At 39.1% G+C, this 23,895-nt stretch overlaps 1 protein-coding gene across 4 annotated transcripts in view; it reads right to left on the bottom strand.

Annotated features, from left to right (window-relative positions):
• Window positions 1-23,895, bottom strand: part of LOC131053733 (fatty acid amide hydrolase) — a 237,331-nt gene that overhangs the window by 146,968 nt on the left and 66,468 nt on the right. The gene's annotated exons all lie outside the window — the stretch shown is intronic.

Raw genomic sequence — 23,895 nt, 5'->3', positions numbered from 1 at the left:
TGCAGATTTATTGCTTGAAGGATGCCAGTCAATCATGGTGTCATGGATTTCCTTCCTAAACCTCCAATGCATGAAGATGAAGTAAAGCATGTTAGTGAGAACAAATTGTCTAAGCAGTAGGATACTGTTTGATCTACTGATAGAATTTGGGGTCAAAGCATGTACATAGATGCTATTGCAGTCTATTTGTCATGTAATATCTTTAGTCATGATTAAATCTTGTCAGACATTATCTACAAGAACACCCTACTAGGTATAGCTAAGCCCAAAGACAAGGATTAGCTTGGCATCAATCATATCTTGTTAATGAATTGGCCTATCCACTTTCAAGAACAACATATCCCTGGCCTAGAAGCGGATTGATACCTCTAGAAGTGTGAGCAGCAATTTCAAGACCCAATGCTCATCATGAATTTCCTCAATATTTGACAACTAAAGCATATATGATAATACTATCCAAAGATTAAAAGAGTCTTTGGAAACATATTAGCAATTAATTTGATTTCAAAGAAACATATAACACTTTAAAATAGTGATGACTTAGAAGAATCAATGAAGACAATTAATTATTATAAAATATTCAGAGGCATTTTGTCAGTTTGAACACCAATGTCACAAAAAGTTAATATAGATCTTATATTAATGGTTTCTTCCTTGCAATTACAACACTTGAATCTTGACTTGAATGGATAGCTTGGCAGCATAAAATATATTCAACTTTGCATTCACTCCACACAAAAAGAATTAACACATTAACTTCAAACTTGAGTGACAATCTCTGCAACATAAGTCTATCTTAAACTATCAGTACAATTTGTGTAACTCATATTTATGGTTTCCTATTGTAGCTTTTTCAAGCTTCAAAAATAATAAAATGCTAACCGTAAAGCTATTCAATCTTCATCCCTTTAAAAAAAATATCAAAACTGTAACTTTATTCTTCAAAAAATATATAAAATTGCAAATACGACACATTGTTTCCATTTCTACTTCTCATATTGGGCACCCACAAAAATGGTGGTCTCAGATCATTTTCTTTTCCACTTCAATTTAATTTATTTGATTTTGATTTTGGCTTGGGCAACTAGATGAACTTGGGTGCCACTTTTTCTTTTTTCCTATCTTCATTTTACTTGGAAAACCTTTTAATTTGGCATAGGTAGAGCTAATATTGTTTGTAGCTTCTAGATTTGATTGTGTGAACAATTTTTAACCATTGATGTTTCGGATCACACTCCGTGATCCATCGTTAGGATGCAAGAGAGTTAAAGGAGCATTAGGAGGAAAGCTTCCTTACATGATTGCCAAAAAGTGGAAGTTTTGATTTATTAACACCAAGTGGACCTTTTTCTCACTAACACTATTAAGAGGTCTTAATCATGTGCACCAAGTTGTGGAAGCTTCAATAATTGATGCCAAAAAGTAAAACTCGTCCTAGAAGCCAAGTGGCAATCTTGGAGATTGACACACAAGTGGAAGATTATAAAGTTTGATGCTGAGTGGAGAAAGTTGAATCTTAATACTACATAGGAATTTCTTATGTATGAAATCACTTAGAAAATTTAAAACACTAATGCCAAAGTGAAACTTAATTATAACTAACACCGAGTGGAACTTTGGATATTGGATGCCAAAAGGTGGAGGATTCATAACTTGAATGCCAAATGGGAAGAGTTCACAACTTAACACTAGGAGGCACTTTTAAAAGGCTAATGCCAAGAAGTGGACCCTTTAAATGTTTGCCATGGAGTGTGTAATATCCCCACAATTTTTTTCAATTAATTTCTAGTTACAACACAACAAGAACCCGTTAAGGTTAGGAAATTGAAATACAATAATGCTGAAATTGTAACCCTTCCACTTTCTGATCACCAAGTGCCCAATATGGGAAGGTGACAGCATAAGGTGTTGAAGGGATCCTTAGCTTCAAATAACTGGAAATATTACAATACTTGGGCAGCAAGCCAGCCCCTTCCACTTATACAGTGGGTGACAAAAATACTGAAAATCACATAGTGGTAAACCAGCCAAGGACAAGCCAAGAAACTAAAATAACAATCACTCAACCGCTTATCTAGCGGGAGGATGGTATTACAAAATTCAGATATAGGAGGCAAGCCAGCCTCTTCCACTTATTCAAAGGGTCTATTTTTTTTCCTTTACAATCCAGAAGTGTCTGTTAGTACTACTAAACAGCTTTACAAATAAGAGCATGAGATTTTTAAGATAAAGAAGAACACTGTCCAACTCAACAAACTGAAATTATGCACTCCCAAAGCCCACGGACAATCCTCACCAAGAACACACCACACTATTAATTTTCAGATTTTAATATGCAACCCAGTCACTGGAAAACATAGACGACCAGCAACCCTAAAACTCACCAAAATGCTCATAACTCCTTGTACACTCAACGAAAAAGACCCCAAAACAAATGCAAATGAAGGCTACAAGCTAGGCGATGAAGCCATAACTGAGAAAACACACCAAACAAACTCTGAACAATAATGCACGCAAACCAAGGCACTTACAGCAGGGTACGCCCAGGTAGGAAGTTCGATTTGCATTTAAAAATTCAATACTTGGAGTTAGGCACTAAAAACTTACAAATATCTTCGCCCGTGGCATAAAGGAAGAATGAGCCAATACCCAGAATGAACAGATGCAAAGGCAGAGAGATACGAATGAAAATATGCTACAGCCATACCCAAACCAGCAAACTGAAAATCCACACAAAGCACTCCAGAATCAGAAAACTAATGCATAAATCTGCAACATTATCTTCAATCCACTCCTCTGAATGAAGAACAATCTCTGGCTCGACTAGTTGTTGTATTGCAAGTGTAAAATTCCTGACTAAGTCTGACTGCAAATAATTATATTCTGTAAATTCCTGATCTAAGTTTGTCTATAATTAAATATCCCGTTTATATAACGTTTTAATTAGCCAGTTGTTCATTGAAGATCTAAGAATGTCTTTTATAATCTATGCAATCTCTAATTATATTTCATTGTTTATGATCACAATCACTTTCTAGACGGTATTCTATATTGTAAGAATCAGGATAATTTCTAAATAGCATGCGAGTAAAATCATGATGCACCTGTGAAATTTCAGTGACTGTCTGTGCAACCCACATGGAAAGTCCAAATGTATTATGTACTTAGTCTCACATAACTCGCTTCATACGTTAGTCCTGGAGCACACCTCTGCACGGTACGCCTCGCATCTCTCATCTGAAATATACCTCTCCACAGCATATACAGTTACTGTGATATATGTGTTCACGGAAAGGAGCAAAGGGTAACTTGATATCGGGTTTTATGGTTGATAAACCTCCGACTGATCCCGCTCTGCTATACCACGTCTGGAATACCCCCGCGGAATTTCACCATTCACGTTCCTCTGAACTCTGAACTTCTTCGTGAGTGCGTGTTCAAGGCGGATTCATACCCAAACTCCGGAGTCTACTTCACGCGGCAATGTTACAAAGTTGGTATTTACACTACACCCGATACCGGGTCCCTCATATAGGGAGTAGAATTAAATAGCATGCCTCTCGGCTAGAATTTGGTAGTCTTTGTGTGGATATGGAAATAGCGCTCCCTGCCAAACTCCGGAACATCTCTCTTCAATCTGTTCATCTGAATGATATTATCGATACCTCACACTGAAGACTACTTCTTGCTTCTCAGTCCCAATAGGCCAGTTGGGCTGGCGAAAGGAATCTGTCACAGGCTTGATATCTCCAGATTATCAACTTCCACTTCAATCATTACTTTGTATATATTTTTCCCCTCCTCTATCGTAGATGCCCATTTCTTTTATTACCACCGAAGTGGTTATAAGTCCCATAATAGTTATGGCTAGTTATGCTTAAGTAGCAAATTAAAAGAATATGCCTTTGTAAATATAATATGTAATTAAAAGAATATGCTTTTGTAAATATTAATCATTTATATAAATGAATGGGAAATTCATATAAAGTAATTAATATTTTTATATCTTTGTTAATCACGTACAAGGGGACATGACAGCAAGCAAGAAATCAAGCTATGGCTAAGAGGTAAGCATTCCCCGAAGCTTTCACTCTGCATTTCGGCAGCATTTCATTATAAAAATTCTTGGATAACCAAAACAAGAGCGCAACACTCTTATTTTAACTTTTTGAAGCTCCAAATTCAAATTCAACTCCCTCCAAAATTCCATGAAAAGAAATGAAATTACATCCACTTTGGACGCCCAAGCAAAAATAATATTTGCCTTTATTTTAATCATGTATTTCCTCCAAAAGGGACGCCCAATTAATTTAAGTTAAAAATAATTCTTAATTCATTAAATCGACCCCCTCAAGGTAGCAAAGATATACTTTATGAAATATTCATAAAGTGAGTTATGGCATCCAAGGAAATTAAGTGAATAATTTCTAAAATTAACATATTTCTTTCCAAGGCATCCATCATACCTTATAAATAATTCACTTGTAAAATATTTTTCCTCAAATATAAATCACCCCAAAAGAAGCTCCAAAAATGTTGGAAGACAAATTGCTCAAACTAACCCTAAAAACTGCACTACCTGAAATAGCTTCTGAATAGCACCACTGCAACCTACCAAAAATAGTACTTACTATAAATAGTATACTGTTAAAAAAAGTTAAGTGTTTCCAAAGTGATTTTGACCACATTCTAAGTAGCAGTTGTACTTACTAAAAATACTAAGTTCGGAAAAAGTAACCCAATGCAGATGGATGTCGAACCATCCTGAATCTCTCTAAAAGCCTAGAAGGAATCTAGAATCAGAACTATAAAACTCCAACATATACACCCTTGAAAACACCAAAGAATCCTCCTATAAAATAGGAAACCCGAATTCTACATTTGACTGGCCTACGGGCATCCGAGGATAGGCTAACAATCACTGGAAAGCGTGTTGTGCGTTGCACATGCTCCCTATCGCCGACAAGCTCCCCTTTCCTTTTTTGGTCTTTTCGCCTTCGCCCTGTTGAGTTCTGCGCAGGGTGTCTCGCGTCCTTCTAAGCGTGCCCATAACCAGTCCATGAGATGATGATGTCATGTGCGGAAGCCTGTGAATCCGTGAGATCAGTTGAGCCTTCGGGCATGAAATTCCAAGGGATCGTTTAAACTTGTAAAACGCCTGAGATGGGCATAGAATGATAGAAACTGGCAGAATCCCCCAAGAAAAGATAATATGTCTGAAGGTCGCATGAGGACCCAAAGTGTCGATTTTCGTCAAGGATATAGGAGAGATAAAAGGATGCAAAAGGTTTAAAGTTTCAAAACTCCTCTAAATCCTGAAGTTCGCACTAAGGAGGAAATTGCATGAGTTTCTGAAAGTTTGCAAAATGGATGAAAATCCCGATTTTCGCCAATCAGAGGGTAATTGCGAGAGAGAGTTAAAGTTTTCAAATCATCCCCAAACCCCGAAAATCGCTATATGGGGCAAAATTGTCAGGGGTTTTAAGAAGTTTTCAGCATGGTCATTTTCGCCAAAGTTTTCAAAAGCACTTGAAACCCTGAAATTCGCGTGATAAGGGCAAAATGCAAAAAATAAAAGTTTTCAAACTCCTCCTAAAGCCTGAAAATCGCGTAAGGAGGGAGAAATGTAAAAGCGTAATTTTCAAAAGTTGGCAAAATGCTTCAAATCACCGAAGTTCGCACTTTGGAGGTAAAGTGCGTGAAAGTTAAAAGTTTGAAAAGTGCCTCAAGATGCCGAAGTTGGCAAAATGCCTCTAAATGCCGAAAATCGCATTCCAAGCGATAAGTGAAATAGAATGAAAGTTTGCAAAGCACTCTAAAATGCCGAAGTTTGAAAAACTCCTAAAAAGTCCGAAGTTTGCAAAAACCTCCCATTTGCCGAAGTTCGCACTTCGGAGGATAAGTGAGTGAAAATTAAAAGTTTGAAAAGTGCCTCAAGACGCCGAAGTTGGCAAAATGCCTCTAAATCCCGAAAATCGCACAATGAGGAAAAAGTGAACAGTTTATAGAGTTTGCAAACTCCATCCAAATCCCGAAGTTTTAATTCTAAGGGAAAAGTCTGAAAATTTAGAAGCTTGCAAAAGACCTCCAATCGCCGAAGTTGGAAAGGCAACCAAATCGCCGAAGTTTTCAAAAGCTCTCCAAACGCCGAAAATCGTGATCTAAAGGGTAAGTGCCAAAAGTTTATAAAGTTTTCAAACCCTCTCTATTTGCCGAAGTTCACAAGGATGTGCGATTTCAAAAGTTTGTTCACCATGTCATAATCCCTAATCGCGCCATACAGAAAATTGCTAAGTTAAATTTGGAAGACTCTCTAGAGATCATGCGAAGCTTATAGTTTGCAAAAGGCGCCGAATCGCCGAAGTTCGGCAACTGAAGGAGATCGCGAGTTTTAAAGTATGAAAACCCTTCCCCATTCTCTGAAATTCGCCCAAAACCGCATGAATGTTGTGGCGTGAAGTCTGAAAGCCCTTCAAAACTCAAAATCGCGATTTCTTAACATTGCACCCCCTTTTTAAAATCGCGTTTAACCTAATCACGCCCAAGCCAAATTGCCGTAGGTAAAATTGCACAAGAAGGTGATTCAGTAATTTGTTGACAAATCATGCAAGAGGTAAAATCGCCATTCCAACCTAGGTAATAAATTGCTACGTCTAAGTGTTTAAAACTGCATATTTTCAAATCTTAGGCGAGAAATTTGAAATAGGAGGTTAACCGTTGAAATTCGAAATTGCAGAACTCTCCCATTCCAAATTTGCAGGTTGTGAGTTTATCTTTTCAAAGCGTAGGGCATAAGGGGCATGATTTTTCGAATCCAAAGGAAATCATTTGTGCAGAGAGGTTGTGCGGATTCACGCCATTCATTTTGCAAGGCAAGTCTGCCTCGCCTCTCTTCAAATCGCTTAAAAAATATGCAGAATCATATAGATGTTTGTGCTAAATGAATTAAATTGATTAAGTTTTAAAACCGCAACCTTTTCCCATATATAAGACGTCAAGCAACGCAATTGAAATCCGAGTCTGTTCCTAGGAGTCAGCCAGAAAATGCATTTTCAGACTTAGGAATTTTTAAACTTCGTCCATTCTGAAAATTGATCCTAAAATGCCTAAGTGTAAATTTAGCAGTCGAAATCGTCTAAGTCCTTGAACCGCAGCCGAATAAATAAATTCATAATCGATAAGCTTCATAAATATTCATGTCTAAAATCAATCAAGCTTTTTAGCTAAAAGTATCATGCTATTCTTTAAAATTCGGTTTTCAAATTAATCTTTGTATGCTAGCGTATCCCTTTATCTAACCCGCTTCGTTTCCTTTATATCATCTCGTAATCCGCGTCCGATTGTGCAGGATAAATGCCTAAATCGGTAGTAGAATCATCAAAGACACCTGCTGCAGTCGAGACATCATGAGCATCCAAGTCAGATATCCCTCGCAGAGTCGAAAAGATGAAGTATCAATATCAGAGAGGAGGACTAAGGGAATCAAAAGTTCAAAGTGTCTGGGAAAATGTAGGTGATACTGACCTAGGGCATCTTGATATTCAAGATTTCAGGGACCGAGTTTTCTCCCCTAATGCCTATGGCAGGCCTAGGCAGATGATGGAAAGTGGAATTGCCCAAGCAGCAGGATTTCCCCCGTCAGTACAAAACTATGAGCTAGTAGTAGAGGCTGGCCGGCATTACCAACCAAACTCTAGATTGGTGCTCCTCGAGAATATGGTCCTTGCTGACTTCACTCCTGAGGCCATTGGCGACGCATATAATATTCCCCTCCCAAACAACCCAATAGCAACAATTATAGATGAAGCGCAGGTGGCATATGATATGAACCCTGCCAAATGCAGAGCACTGATAAATGAGGAGTGGTACAAGGAGAGAAGACCTCCAAGCGTCAAGATTGGGAAAAAGCCCCCTTGAAATGACTTTCACAATGAGCATGAAGACATGGTCACATTGCTCAACAGGATTATGTGACTCCCCCAATCCAACTACTTTGAAGAGTGGATGTTTTACTTCACAGAACAGGTCTCCGCTGGGAAATCCAAGTTCAACTAGGCCCAAATCATAAGCGACAACATCCACACGCAATTGATCAAACTTGAGGCAAAGAAATACTTTACCATTACTTCCTATTTAGTCTACATGTTCGCCAGAAACCAGCCACTGTCGGGTTTAATCATGAAGGGTGAGATTGGGAATGGACCCAATCAGGTAAACATATATGATTGTTATCCACAGCTGCACTATCAGGACATAGCTCAAAGGGAAAAGAATAGCCCTTCCTATGCAGTTCATCAGTATGAGCGCGTCAATAACGCCTTCACAATGCGCCTGGTCAGGCTGATGCAAGGAGGACTACACTTAAGGCTCTCAGAGCAAGCTACTATTCTAGTACAGAAGTATGGTGCCTGGTTCATCCAGTTCCCAAGGTTCTCCTACATCTGGATAGCTGGCTTTGAGGGTGCTCCTTTTCGACTTCCGCGATACCCAACCGACAAGGTAGTTCTCCTGGAAGTCGCAAGGCAGTCACGTCCGGGGAACAATTTACTCAGAGACAGGAAGCAATTTGAATTCGCCTTCCCTATGGTTATAGGTAACCTTGATGTCCATCTGAAGAACTCAACTCATGCAGAGGAATCCCTTGCAGAACTAGCCTCCTACGGCCTACAAGAGCATTTTTCAAGGAAATGCTTTGATCACGACAATCTGGCAAAGAGAGCCTATGGCAGGCGATACAGAGCAAAGGAATCAATTGAAGATTATTGGAAGAACTGCTCTGATGACTATGAAGTCCGACGACACGAATATTCAAGGCTGAGTGTGCAGCAAATGCGACTCTATGAATACCGTTGGGTCCCAGATCAACTAACAGATTCAGGAAATTGCCTACAAGTCCGAGAATTCGAGGCAATAAGACACCTTTTGCCAGGCATCGATTGGTCGCAGGATCCAATCACTGATTTTGAGGCAGTTATGGCAGCCCCAGGAAGATACACTGACCAGTGGATGCACCAGCAAATTGAGCGACTGATTCATGAGGGAGTCCAATTCACCTACCAAATGATAGGTAGCCTTGATTCTTAGTCCTCCAAAGATGAGGGAACATCCAGTGCACCAAAGGAAGAGGTTGAAAAGCCTGAAAAAGGAAGAAGGCTAAGGCCAACAGAGGAACTCGGACATCTAAAAGAACAAGAAGGGAAAAGATCCCTATTAGGAGACCAGAGGTCACTTCATCATCAAAAGACCCCAGTTCGTCTGATGATGTAGTTGAGCTAGATTATATACCTACTCCGCCTTCCCAGAGTGATATTGATGCATTTGGAGCTGATGATCCTCCTGCACCCGACATATTAGATACCGAGGTAAGAGCCATTGAACCCGCCGAACCTGATAATCAAGTGGAGGAAGGAGAGATTCCATCCATTCAGGGGTTGGAGATGCATAAACCCACCCAGTAGAGCCGCCATGAATTGCAGCTGCATAATACTACCAAGGATGACTCCACTGTTGAAGGAGAGCAAAGGACAAATGAGACCCGCAAGCCTGAAAGGACAAAAGAGCAAGCATCACATGAAAATACTAGACAGTTGTTCAGTGAAGTGGGAGAGAATTCGGCTGCGAGCAAGGAACTTGACACTTCCTCCACTCCTCCTATCACAAAGCAGCTACAAATATGCAATGAACTAGCTAAAAACATTAAAGAACAGAGTGCAAATTTAACCATAGCATCAGCCCAGACTGTACCTCAAGATTGGTTAATTGCTCAAGCTTAGCGTAAGGCAGCCACCAAGCCACCCATTGACTTGGAAGACATCTTCTCACGCATAGAACAAGCCAAGGCCAAGGGGAAGAAAAAGCCCAAGGCGTATTCCAGGATAACCCATGATGAGCAAAGGAACCGTACCCTTCATATCGCCACCCCACCTGTCGACAAGCCAGCAGATCAAATTACACTGGCTGATTATAGCATCACAATTGTCCCCATCGAATGAGCCACTAAGGAGTAGGAAAGGGAGGAATTCAAAGACTCCATGCAAAACGTGCTCAGACAACTCGAAGAGATAACAGCTGAAAAGAACATGTATCGAGTCCGTGTTGAACAGGCCGAGAGATACATTGATCAACTCTTGAGACCATTGCATAATGCTTCCGAATCCCACATTCCCCCTACAGCATTGGCACAGAGGACCATGACAGAATTTGAAGGAGTATGGGATACTGCAAAGGCCATCAAGGAATGGATGCAAGGCCTTAAGGAAAGAGGAGAACAAATTATTGAAGAGGTAAAAGAAATGGCCCACCATCAAGAGACCATTTTGGTCAAGCTGCTCAAGGTAAAACAAGAATGCCTCAAAATCCATGAGGTAGCTGCTACAACCATGCCTCTTGTAAGAGCCCTTTTCTGGACCCAGGCACAGATCCCTACACTCTCCGCCATCTTGGACCCCCATGATATCAGCATTTTTAAAGAATGGTACTGGATTATAACTATGAAGAATGAGACAAGAGAGATCATTGACAAAGAGCAAGATGCATGCGAGGGAATTCTGAAGAACATGCAAGAACTTGGCAAGACAATCCTCCGATCAATGGTTTTGGGGTGGAAAAATGATCTGTCCGATGACGTAATGCAGCCGGACTGGGAGAAAAGATTAAGAAAAGACAAGATCGCCTACTCACCGAGGACCTTGGTTTTGCCGGTCAACTACATGCAGACATGTGTTTTGAGCGTAATCGGTCCAGCTGGCAGGATGGTTTGAAGCACGTAGACCGTTATCTAGAGGGCATGCAGTATAAAATTCGGCATCCCCCTATGCCTCCATTCAGTTTGTTGTTCCAATTGTGCATCAGGTTCCAGGAGTATGTTTGTGAAGAACGTGCAACAGGTCGGCACCTTTGGAAAGAGTATTTGCATGGCGAAGATGAATTTTTAGAAAAAGAATCTACAACTAGAAAAGAAAAAGTGCTTTTTTCTTTCAAATTTGAAAAGGTCACTTTTTGGCCAAAGTTCATATTTGACTTCCAAGTCAACTGTAAACTTTAAAACTTTGTGCACGGGCACTTTTTGAATTATTATGGATAGCTTTTATTTAATTACCTTTTTGGGTAGTTATTGCTCCCTTTGGGGTAGTTGCTGATATTTGCCCTCCATTTGTGGGTATGGGTACCTTTTGTAAGGATGAATCTAGGCCACTTGTTTAGTTTAGATCTTGGCCATTCATCTGTTTTTGGAAGCCTATTTAAAGGGGACTGGTTTTCCCTCATTTTGTAAGAAGTTCATGGATTGTTGCTGAAACTCTGGCGAAATTTACAGAAGATTTAATGCAAAGTTAAGACTGTTTCTATTTCATTGTGAGTGCATGGTCTCCTCCTTCACCGTTTGAATTATTCTGTTATGTTTCTTTCATTTCTCTATAGCATTTTCTAGATAAACATCTAATAGAATCCTCGTTGTTCATACCATTAGGGAGTGACTTATTGTCATTCCTTTTGCATGGTTAATCTGAACCCTCTCACATGCTTAGTTCGATTGTTAAACAATTAGTGAATGAATATAAAAATTTTGAATCTATGTTTAATAGCATGAAAACTTAATTTTCCCTTGAAGATCGCATCGGATTCATACAAATATTGTGCTTAAATAGCTGATAGTGTTTAATCTGGTTATTTGGAGGTGTATGTCTGCTTTTCTTGAATATGCTATCTTAGTTAAATAATTAGACCTCCTGTATCTCTTTTCCCTATCCCTCTTTTTCCCATTTTTTTACTAAGAAGAATCTGCAGTCCAGCTGAAATAGTATCATCTAACTGAAACCAATCGATAACGAGATTGTTAGAATTTTAGGGAACTCATCCAGCAATTGCCTATCTCACCGTAAGTCCCCTTGTGTTTCCAGCAAAACACATCAATCACTGAGTAATCCTGCAGTCAAGACCTGACAATCAAAACCTTGAGGTTATCCCCTTTGATCAAACGCAAAAACCAGCATTAGGGATTTCCTTATCTCAAGAGAGGATAGGATACTCAACGAGTACATTCTATTCTGCGTTGGCCGGATGGAGTCGTAGCAATGCGATTTCAGACATGTCAACAAAGCGTAGTACTAAAAATGGGGACATTACAATTGGCCCTTCCCAAAAATTGCTTGTCCTCGAGCAATGCCACCACAACTACTGAAAATCTAGACTGATCCACACCAAACCAAGTAGGATCCCAGGCTCCCATGTTCGTCTTAGGAAGGACCCACCATGCCAATGTTGCACCACTCTGATCACATTAGTGTAAACATCATGCAAAAACTCCACTAACCTCCCTTGTAACTCCAAAATGTTACCATCCATGATACTCAAACTGAAAAATCTTAAAGGACTGAAATCATTATCATGCAAAATCTCATGCCCATATAGCTCTAAGTCAATAATATCAACAATGCCACTATCTATCACAATCCTAGGCAATAGGAAAGATAGTCTACTCAACTCAAAATCAAACTCCTCAACACATCTCCATATGGTATCTAACAAAGCCACGACTGCCAATGTGACATCTCCAAATCTTCTTGCAAAGAGGAAAGCATTCCTTTGCAAGAGCTCAACAAACCCATACTCATATCTGCACATGAATCTACTATGCTTCCCCAAAATTATTCTGACAAAACCATGGAGACTTCTAAAAACTCTTACAAAGAAAAGGTTCGTTGTCCCAATCATAAGTAGAAGATAGGGCATAAGAATAACCACTAGTTAGAGCTTGAACACTTCTCATACACAGATACTAATTGCCCCAACTAGCCATACCTCTCATCTGAGACCATAAATCTGCCCTGCCAGGAGAATGTGAAATCTAAAAAAGAGTACACCAGCAGCCCACCAAGTCTGAAATGATTGACTTGAGATCTGATTTTAAGAAAATCAGCATCCAAGAAGATGAACAGCTGCTGCAACACAGAAAATCGTCATCCAATACAACACATCTGCTCACGTCCAATGCTGGAAATATCCTCTCTAGTGACTCCAACTTCACATAGAACCATCCTTTGCTAAGAATATCTTCCCAATCCACTAGTTGAAGAGCAAAAGGAACCATCAAATGGCTGGTAAAGAAGGGAACAACACCATCACGAATGAAAATTTGTTCGTTATGCCTCCAAAGATCATTCTTTCCACATGTAATAAACTCCATCAAATCATGTTGACAATCTCGAGCCTGGATACCCAACCGAAAGTGATTTTCAACACATTGAAAAGAAAACTCAACACATCCCCAAGTGCTAGTAAGGACCAAGTGCATACTTAAGAAATTGATGTCTCCTCTAGCAAACCCTTGAAGCCTAACCATGAAAGCTTCAACAACACTAGAGTATAGAACAAATGTTGTCCTCAAATCCAACTCCCAAAACGGACTAATATGAGCCTTATTATTATTCAACCCAAGGAATAGGTTATCAAGCATGCAATCACCACGTTCTGGTCTTTCTTTCTCCCCAACTTCATGAGTAACAAGTCTGGAATCTTCACTCCTTGCTGCTGCAATGAAACCATGGATGGCTACTAAATAGTGTTTAGACAACACCTTGATGCCAAAGATGTCGAAATCATCCTGATACAACACTTCCCAAGTGGAGTCTTCATCCTCAACCCCAATTATGCATTCAGTATCAAGCAGCCTCGGAATATTACTATTCACAAAACGTGGCACATCCTCATGGTTTGAGATCACATCATCCATACACTGGAAACCATACTCAGTCTCATTTTCGATCACTTCACCACATTTTTATCATCCATCATGAAGAGAGAGTTTTCATAACTTTTCTCGATACCCACTTCAAAGAGAAGGTTATCAAGAACTTGGAAGCCATCCCTTTCCCCTTCCTCACTTCCATATTGCTGATCCGAATCTGCACATGAAACTTTTGTTTTTCTTGTGAAGTTCTCGAGATCAAACTCTTCTTGAAGACTATCAAGCTCACCAATTACTTGCTCAATTTCTTCAGCTCTTAGTCCATTCTTTTTGCTCCCTAAAAAGTTTGGAATCAACAAACTGACCTACTACCTCCCTTAGAGCCAACTGAATGTTTTCTAACATGTCCTTTGTTGGTTCAAGCTCAAGAGTAAGCTCATTAACCTTTCTCTATTTTCCTTGGAATGCACTAGTGGTCTTCCTTGCATGTTCGAAGGCATAATCTCGATCTTCAGTCAAGTGTATGTAATCTGATTTAAATATATCCAAAGAGTCTTTGATAAGGTGCAGATTAGGGAGAGTAACTTCATCCTTAACCCCTTTTTGTCTCTCATCTATTTGAGCCTTCCAATAGAGTTCTTCAATCAAACTATGCATACGGTCAAACCCAGATAGAACTCGCACCTCATTCTCAAACGATCTCATGAATTTATCCTCCCACTCGTGAACATGCAAAGGTGGGTTACTGGTGATTGTCTGTAACTGAAAATCATAACTTTGTTTCTTGTCTTTGCTGACCTCAGAGCTGCTCCAAGGTTCTTTTTCTTCACCACCCACTAGCTGCAATTGCTCAATATCATAAAGAGGATCAGATTATACTAAATCTTCGAGTTTTTGCTTACCACCAACTTCATGAATAGATAAATCAGATTTGTATTTTAGAACCTCTTTAAACTTTCCATCATCAAGAACCATATGGTCCTCTAGCTCTACATCCTCCTCAATGTCCTCTTCATAGCTTACAACACAATCTATTTTTTGAGCCTCATCAGGATCAAAGAGAAATTCATCCCATGTTGGATCCTTTTCATACTTAGTTTCTATTACACCTGGATCCCAAATGCTGAAAGGCGGATTACTTCGTTCAATTAAAAAGTGCTCACCATAGCTCCAAGTATCATCCAAATCTGGTGGTCTACCATGAGGGTAACCAATTACTTCATAATTTGGACAAGATCATCAATAGGCTGAAAACCAAACTCCAACTTAGATCTTGAATCTTCTCTTGGTTTCCACACATTGCTATTCTCACCAAGAGCAATGGTAGAATTAACTGATGTTCCATCTTCGCACTCAAAAAGTGGATTGTCATTTGTCTTCTCTATACCCATCTCAAACAATGGGTTATCATTGGAAACTACCAACTGAATTTCGAAAGAAAGTGAACTTCTGCTATGACGAATACCAAAATCAGAATCTTTGTCATACCTTTCAGGAGTGATTCCATGGCTGCCCCAAGTCTCATGTACCTCCTCTTCAAAGGTTGTCTCATCATCATTTTTAGCTAATTGGTGAACATCATCATACTCAACACATCCCAAACTATGGTTTGACTCCTTGCCAAAATGAGGTGAAGGTGATGAAACAATGCTAGACTCAATTAGAGGGGAACCAAAAGAATTCAGACCTCCTTGTGGCTGATCTATCATAGCAAGTTCTATAATCTCAATGACAGTATCTTCTTCAATCTTCATTTGTTCTTCCTTTGGAAGCACATGAGTGCATTCAACAACATCACTAGCTCCATAAGAAACATTAAGGGGTTCATCATGCACAACCTCAAATATTGATTTTTCTTCTCCTTGAAAGACAACCTCATCAATGGTAGGTGCATGCATCACCAAAGAGTCTTCACGAAGCGTCGGCTCAAAGTTATGTGTCAAAGCACCAACTCCATCATTTGTCTTTGTATTAAGGATATTATTTTCAGACTCTTCCTTATGTTTGGATTTTGCAAGAACATTTACCACCCCCCTTCTAATATCTGGATCCTTCATCAAATTAATCAATCCTTGCATTAACTCACACATAGACTTATCTATGGTAGACATTCTTCCAAACTCTGATACACAACCCAAGAAACCACGACCCAACAGGAAGGTAGGGAGAACTTGTGCTTTGATCTACTGAACACACAGCCTGGCAGGAAAACTAGCTCTGAGACCACTGTAATATCCCCACAATTTTTTTCAATTAATTTCCAGTTACAACACAACAAGAACCCGTTAAGGTTAGGAAATCAAAATACAATAATGCTGAAATTGTAACCCTTCCACTTTCTGATCACCAAATGCCCAATATGGGAAGGTGAGAACATACGGTGTTGAAGGGATCGTTAGCTTCAAATAACAGGAAATATTACAATGCTTGGGCGGCAAGCCAGCCCCTTTCGCTTATACAGCGGGTGACAAAAATACTGAAAATCACTTGGCGGTAAACCAACCAAGAAACTGAAATAACAATCACTCAACTGCTTATCCAGCGAGAGGACTGGGAATGAAATAAACAATCTACTCTACCTGTTATGCAGCGGGAGGATAGTATTACAAATTTTAGATATAGGTGGTAAGCCAACCTCTTCCACTTATTCAGTGGGTCTATTTTTTTTTCCTTTACAATCCAAAAGTAGCTGTTAGTACTACTAAACAACTTTACAAATAAGAGCATGAGATTTTTAAGATAAAGAACACTGTCAAACTTTGCAAACTGAAATTATGCACTCCCAAAGCCCATGGACAATCCTCACCAAGAACACGCACCACACTATTAATTTTCAGATTTTAATATGCAACCCAGTCGCTGGAAAACACAAACTAGCAACCCTAAAACTCACCAAAATGCTCATAACTCCTTGCACACTCAACGAAAAGACCCCAAAACAAATGCAAATGAAGGCTAAAAGCTAGGCGATGAAGCAATAACTGAGAAAACACACCAAACAGACTCCGAACAAATAATGCACGCAAGACAAGGCACTTACAGCAGGGTACGGCCAGGTAGGAAGTTCGATTTGCATTTAAAAATTCAATACTCGGAGTTAGGCACTAAAAACTTACAAATATATTCGTCCATGGCATAAAGGAAAAATGAGACAATACCCAAAATGAACAGATGCACATGCAAACAGATACAAATGAAAATATACTACAGCCATACCCAAACCAGCAAACTAAAAATCCACACAAAGCACTCCAGAATCAAAAAACTAATACATAAATCTGCAACATAATCTTCAATCCACTCCTCTGAATGAAGAACAATCTCTGGCTCGAAGCTGAAATAACAATCACTCAGCTGCTTATCCAGCGAGAGGACTGGGAATGAAATAAACAATCTACTCTACCCGTTATGCAGCGGGAGGATAGTATTACAAATTTTAGATATAGGCGGCAAGCCAACCTCTTCCACTTATTCAGTGGGTCTGTTTTTTTTCCTTTAGAATCCAAAAGTAGCTGTTAGTACTACTAAACAGCTTTACAAATAAGAGCATGAGATTTTTAAGATAAAGAACACTGTCCAACTTTGCAAACTGAAATTATGCACTCCCAAAGCCCACGGACAATCCTCACCAAGAACACACACCACACTATTAATTTTCAGATTTTAATATGCAACCCAGTCACTGGAAAACACAGACCAGCAACCCTAAAACTCACCAAAATGCTCATAACTCCTCGCACACTCAACGAAAAGACCCCAAAACAGATGCAAATGAAGGCTAAAAGCTAGGCAATGAAGCAATAACTGAGAAAACACACCAAACAGACTCCGAACAAATAATGCACGCAAGCCAAGGCACTTGCAGAAGGGTACAGCCAGGTAGGAAGTTCAATTTGCATTAAAAATTCAATACTCGGAGTTAGGCACTAAAAACTTACAAATATATTCGTCCATGGCATAAAGGAAGAATGAGACAATACCCAAAATGAACAGATGCACAGGCAGAGAGATACGAATGAAAATATGCTACAGCCATACCCAAACCAGCAAACTGAAAATCCATACAAAGCATTCCAGAATCAAAAAACTAATACATAAATCTGCAACATTATCTTCAATCCACTCCTCTAAATGAAGAAAAATCTCTGGCTCGACTAGTTGTTGTATTGCAAGCAAGAAATCAAACTATGACTAAGAGGTAAGCGTTCCCCGAAGCTTTCACTCTACATTTCGGCAGCATTTCATTATAAAAATTCTTGGATAACCAAAACAAGAGCCCAACACTCTTATTTTAAATTTTTGAAGCTCCAAATTCAAATTCAACTCCCTCCAAAATTCCATGAAATGAAATGAAATTACGTCCACTTTAGACGCCCAAGCAAAAATAATATTTGCCTTTATTTTAATCATGTATTTCCTCCAAAAGGGACGCCCACTTAACTTAAGTTAAAAATAATTCTTAATTCATCAAATCGACCCCCTCAAGGTAGCAAAAATATAGTTTATGAAATATTCATAAAGTGACTTATGGCATCCAAGGAAATTAAGTGAATTATTTCATAAAATTAACATATTTGTTTCTAAGGTGTCCATCATGCCTTAAAAATAATTCACTTGTAAAATATTTTTCCTCAAGTATAAATCACCCCAAAAGAGCTCCAAAAATGCTGGAAGACAAACTGCTCAAACTGACCTTGAAAACAGCACTGCCTGAAATAGCTTTTGAACAGGACCACTGCAACCTACCAAAAATAGTACTTACTATAAATAGCATGCTACTAAAAATAGTAAGTGTTTCCAAAGTGGTTTGACAACATTCTGAGCAGCAATAGTACTTACTAAAAATAGTAAGTTCAGAAAAAGTACCCAATGCAGATGCATGTCAAACCATCCTGAAGCTCTTTGAAAACCTATAAGGAATCTAGAATCAGAACTGTAAAACTCCAACATATACACCCCTGGAAACACCAAAGAATCCTCCTATAAAATAGGAAAGCCTAATTCTGCACTTGACTAGCCTACGGGCATCCGAGGATAGGCTAACAATCACTGGAAAGCGTTGTACTAAAAATGGGACATTACAGAGAGATTGAGCCATTGATGCTAAAAAGTGAGATTTCATATGGAAACACCAAATAGAAAACCCACTTGCCCACCCCCATCCAAACCTTCCTCCCCTAGCCTATCCTGCCTTGAATCGAAAGCTATGCCCGCCTAGAATCCTCCATCCACTTGATCTAGCTTCAGTCAAAGTTGGGTGCTTGGGATGCTCTTTGGTGGAGATTTAGACCAAACAAGTTAAAAAGTGGAGGTTTAGACATTGGAGAACCACTAAGGAAGCTCCACTACCTGATCAGTAGTGGAGGAATCCCCACCTTTAGCCAAATTTGAGGAATTTCGAATGATTTTACCAAAAAAATTGAACTTCTTTTAAATTTATTTTATATTTCCATTTTTTTAACACCTTACCCAAAAAAAAACTGCCCTTGATCAACATTTCCTCTTCTTTCACTACCCTTTTTTGTGAAGAAGCTTGAACCTATTCTAACAACCTCTTAACTCTTATCATCTATTCTCCAAAAAAAAGAAAAAGGTTTAAAAGAAGTTTGATTTTTCATCTTCTCTCAATTTATGAAGTATCAAAAGAGAAAAAGCAACTTTTGTAAAAATAGAAACTTTTTAAAAATAGAAAGTTTGGTTTCTAATTAACACTAAAATTGTTGACTTGAATTTTGGACATTCCACTTTGGCAACTTCATGCTTAAAAGATGATCAAATTTATGTTTTTGTCTCAACATGCTAGAGTAAATTTGCCTTAACCTTAATCCTTCCTACCCCTACCTGACATCTACCACCATAATCTTTCTATTAATTTCACTCTTTCCTTCCTCTACTTGTGTTGGAGTCTCCTTAAGGATTCAAAGATTGATAATCTTCACAAAGAATATTATGCATACATACCAAAACCTAAGGACTTGACAATGCTTGTTTGGTTTGTGACATGCCCATCTAAGATTTCAAAAAATTATGAAAATGGTGTGCACCATAAGGTTTGTGTGGTTTTGAAGGCCTTCATTTGGGATTGGTGGTAAGGTCTCCACCCCTCAACCCCTCCCTATATTGTGATAGGGAATGTGCCTAGGGCGCTGCCCTTGAACCCCACGATGGGCACTGCTCCTCAACCTTGTTGGAGGCACTACCCCTCTGTTAAACACACCCCAAGACTGGGAGGTGGAGCATGAATCAGTCTTGATCAAGCACTTAAACTTTATTTCCACAAATCAATGTCAATTTATCCTTAATCTTATCAGCAATAATGAAAGATAAAACAATGAAACACCAAGCACAAGAGAACACCAAATTTACGTGTAAAACCAAAACTTGGAAAAACTACGATGAGAGTCAACTCACAATATATGAATAAGATTACAATAATGTTTTAGGCTCAGTGCCAAGGAAGCTCACTGCTTCTTGAAGGACTTCCAGGCTAAGGTGCACTACCCTAGCGCAAGATACAAGGGACTTGTAGGCTAAGTCGCACTACCTTAGGGCAAGATACAAAACTTGCAAGGTAGACTCACTAACTCCAAGCAAGGTACATGAACATATAAGTTAAGATGAATAGGCCTTCAACAATACTGCCTCCAGCAATCTCCAAGTATGAAGTTGCCCTTAAATCTGTCTCAAGGGACCAACTTCAAAACAATCACCACACACTTCCACAACTTCACATCACTAATTTTGCAAATGATATGATCATTGATTCACACACTCATTCACACCATCAGCACCGATTTTTTCTATAGATATCATTTTCTTCATTGCAAATACTAATTAGGTCACCTACAGCAGGGGACAAACATAGGTCCTATCAAGTCGGCCACCAAAATCCAAATGTTGTGAAAGCGGCACACTCTAAGGGATAGATAGAGAGGACCTAAACATATCATATAACTTCTTTCTAAGATGTCTCAACCAATTCACACACTATCACAAATCCTCCAAATCGGCAACAGGGTGGCGTGTAGATAAGCAGTGTAGCACATTACTAGTTGGCCCAAAAACATAACTTCCAAATGAATAGCCGAATGTGGGTCCTCACATGCTAAGGTAGGGCCAAATACAAGGTAACGCAATCTTCAATGCAAGTGGAGACACCCAAGGATATACCGCAAGCAAGAGAACAACTTCTGTCGACCAAACCAAAGCAATTACCTTGAAACACAAATACTAGACACAATGCACTGCCAAATGGATCTTTTGGCATCACGCAAAGCAAACAAGGATGTTCCTTGAACATCCAACACCATCTCCAAATACTTCTCTCTTACTATCATATCAAAAAACATACTGGCATAACACAACTGATATAGAACACTTCATTCCAGAGGGCCAAGAAAACTAGTCATGAACAAATCATCATAATCAACTCTTGTAGACAACATCAACACCTAAAACTTGAATTAGGACACAACACAAACATAATGAACATGTTCTCCAAGCCACAACACTTGAAACATTAATGCAAAGAAATGCAGAGCATTTCTCAAACCAATTCTAACAAACAGCCAAACTGTCAGCAAATTGCAATCACCAATCATATCCGTTGCAACACTAGGGACTAAAAAAGATAGGAGTGCAATGTCCACAAAGCATAAACATTATGTTCAAATTTGCAAGACCATATTATCAAATGCAAAGGAATGTGGAGCATTCTTCCAAACTGTCTTTAGCATACATTCCTACAACAACTTTCACCATCAAACTTCCAACGACCAGAAAGTCTCAGAAACATCAATTTCTCACTTAGGAGCAAGTAAGAAGTGAAACTACCTTTTTGTAGCAAGCTTCTAATCCTCATCTTAATATTCCTTATCTCAGAGCATCTAATCCTCATCTTAATATGACATCATCACCATGTCTCAATAAATCATAGAGCAAACATCAGACACCAAGGAGGTGGACATCCACAACACATTCCAACAACCATCATCACTGATCTTCAATGCGTCATTATCATCATACATGTTGAGACATCAACACCAAACTGATGGTGGACATCAACCAAGGACATCATTAACAACATCTCTACAAAACTGTATATCTGATAGAACAATTGTCAACATCAAATATCATACAAGGACAAGTATCTGCACCAATTATTTCCCTAGCACATAACTGACAGAGCAACTTTCAATTATCATTATTAGCATCAATGCTGTCAGACATGACACCATAGCATGTTCGATATCAACACCAAGAGGGTGGACATCAAACATGAAACATCTACTCAACTCTCAACAAGATCCTTCATTAATGTCAACACAATTTGCAACAATCCTTTGCACAAGAACATCAACCATCTATACATTCATCTTAACTCGTTATATCACTACCTAGGATATTAGTCTACACAATCCACTAATCATAACGTCAAATAGCAACATATATTTCATCAGCAAAGCAATAAGCCCAATCAACATCTATAACAACATCCACATGTACTTCTAACATCTCAACAATGATAATATCTAACAATTCCCACAATCTCCATCATTATATCTTTGCACTCAACAAAACCATGAACAATTTCAGTCATCAACTACAACACAACAATTGTCAGTAATCAAGGACAACATATATTGTCAGACATGGAGTTGACATCAATGACAACACATATTGCCAACACCCTCAACCTCGTTTTGGTGTTTCCCCCAAACCCCCATCAAACTATAAGTCTGTTAATTTCTATAGCCTAGCCACAAATTAATTGCTCAAATCAAATAGACAAGAATTGTTTTGGTTCTATTCTATGAAAATTATTGAGCAATTAATCTGTGGCTGGGTTCTAGAAATTAACATGGTATCAGAGCTCTAAACTCTGAATACGAAGCCAAGTTTTGTATCACAAATTGTATAGATTTCAGTTTTCAATTTCTTCGAGGGTTTTATTTCGCAATGGTATTCAGTGTTTGATATGAGGACAGGCTTGAAAGTGCATCTAACTTCTTACAATGGAAGGTTTGGATTACATTTGTTCTCAAGGAGAACGGGTTATGGATCTATGCTAGTACAGAAGTGACTCCACCAACAAATGATCATATTGACCTAGATTCAAATGAAGTCAAGGAGGCCAAGGCTCAGAGGATCATCCTTAATGGGGTAAAAGATCATTTGATTACTCATTTATCTGGGAAAGACACCACAAAGGAAATGTGGGATACACTCTCAAAACTTTATCAGAGCGACTATCAGAGTCATAAGATGATGCTCAAGGACAAATTGCATAACACCAAGATGATGCGAGAGTGTGACCTTACTTGTCCAGGCTGACATAGGTGAGGGATGAGTTGGTTGTGTTGTTGGAGAGATGATTGTTGATAATGAGCTGGTGCGGATAGCCCTAAATGGTTTTTCGAAGCACTGGGAAGTGTTTGTCAAGTGTGTTGTTGGCAGAGATCACCTACCCAACCGGGTGAGGCTTTGGGATGATTTCGTCCAAGAGTAGATCCGTGAAAGTTCTCATCGAGGAAGAAGATGAAGAAGGTTGAAGACAAAGAAAATCTTGTTCTTGCGAGCAAGGGTAAGCAGAAATTCAATAAAGGGCAAACTGAAGGGTCTTCTTCCAAGAATGGCAAGAAGAAAGATCTAAGCAAGATAAAGTGATTTTGCTGCCATTAGATGGGTCACTATGCCAGTTAGTGTCCAAATAAGAAAAATAAGGACAAGCGAAAAAAGTAAGTTGCTACTATAGCATAGGTGGACGAGTTTGCAACATGTTTTGATAATGACTTTTCACTCATTGCCTATCTCTCAAGTTCAATTGTCAACAATGTATGGTATATTGATAGTGGGGCTTCTTGCCACATGACAAGAGTCGGAGAATGTTTCACCAAGTTGGAGAAGAAGTTGGATATCTATATTGAGCTTGGAGACAATGCCAAGTACCAAACAACTAGTGTTGGTACTATCAAGTTTCAAAGGGAGTCTGGCAAACCTTTGTTGGTGGAAGACGTGTTATATGTCTCTGGCGTGACAAAGAATTTAATCTCTGTTTCTACTTTGGAGGACAAGGGTTACATCGTGACCTTTGTAAGCAGCAAAGTCTATATCCGTCCTAAGAATTCCAAGGTAGCAAAAGTGATTGGAGTTAGGCATGGCAGCTTGTTTTAGTTACAATTTGAGCTGGCACATGCATTGGTGAGCAGTTG

This window comes from Cryptomeria japonica, chromosome 6 (assembly GCF_030272615.1).
Source record: "Cryptomeria japonica chromosome 6, Sugi_1.0, whole genome shotgun sequence".
Classification (NCBI taxonomy): domain Eukaryota; kingdom Viridiplantae; phylum Streptophyta; class Pinopsida; order Cupressales; family Cupressaceae; genus Cryptomeria; species Cryptomeria japonica.
Note: the sequence above shows the minus strand (reverse complement) of the source record. Positions and strands in the feature narration are given on the sequence as shown.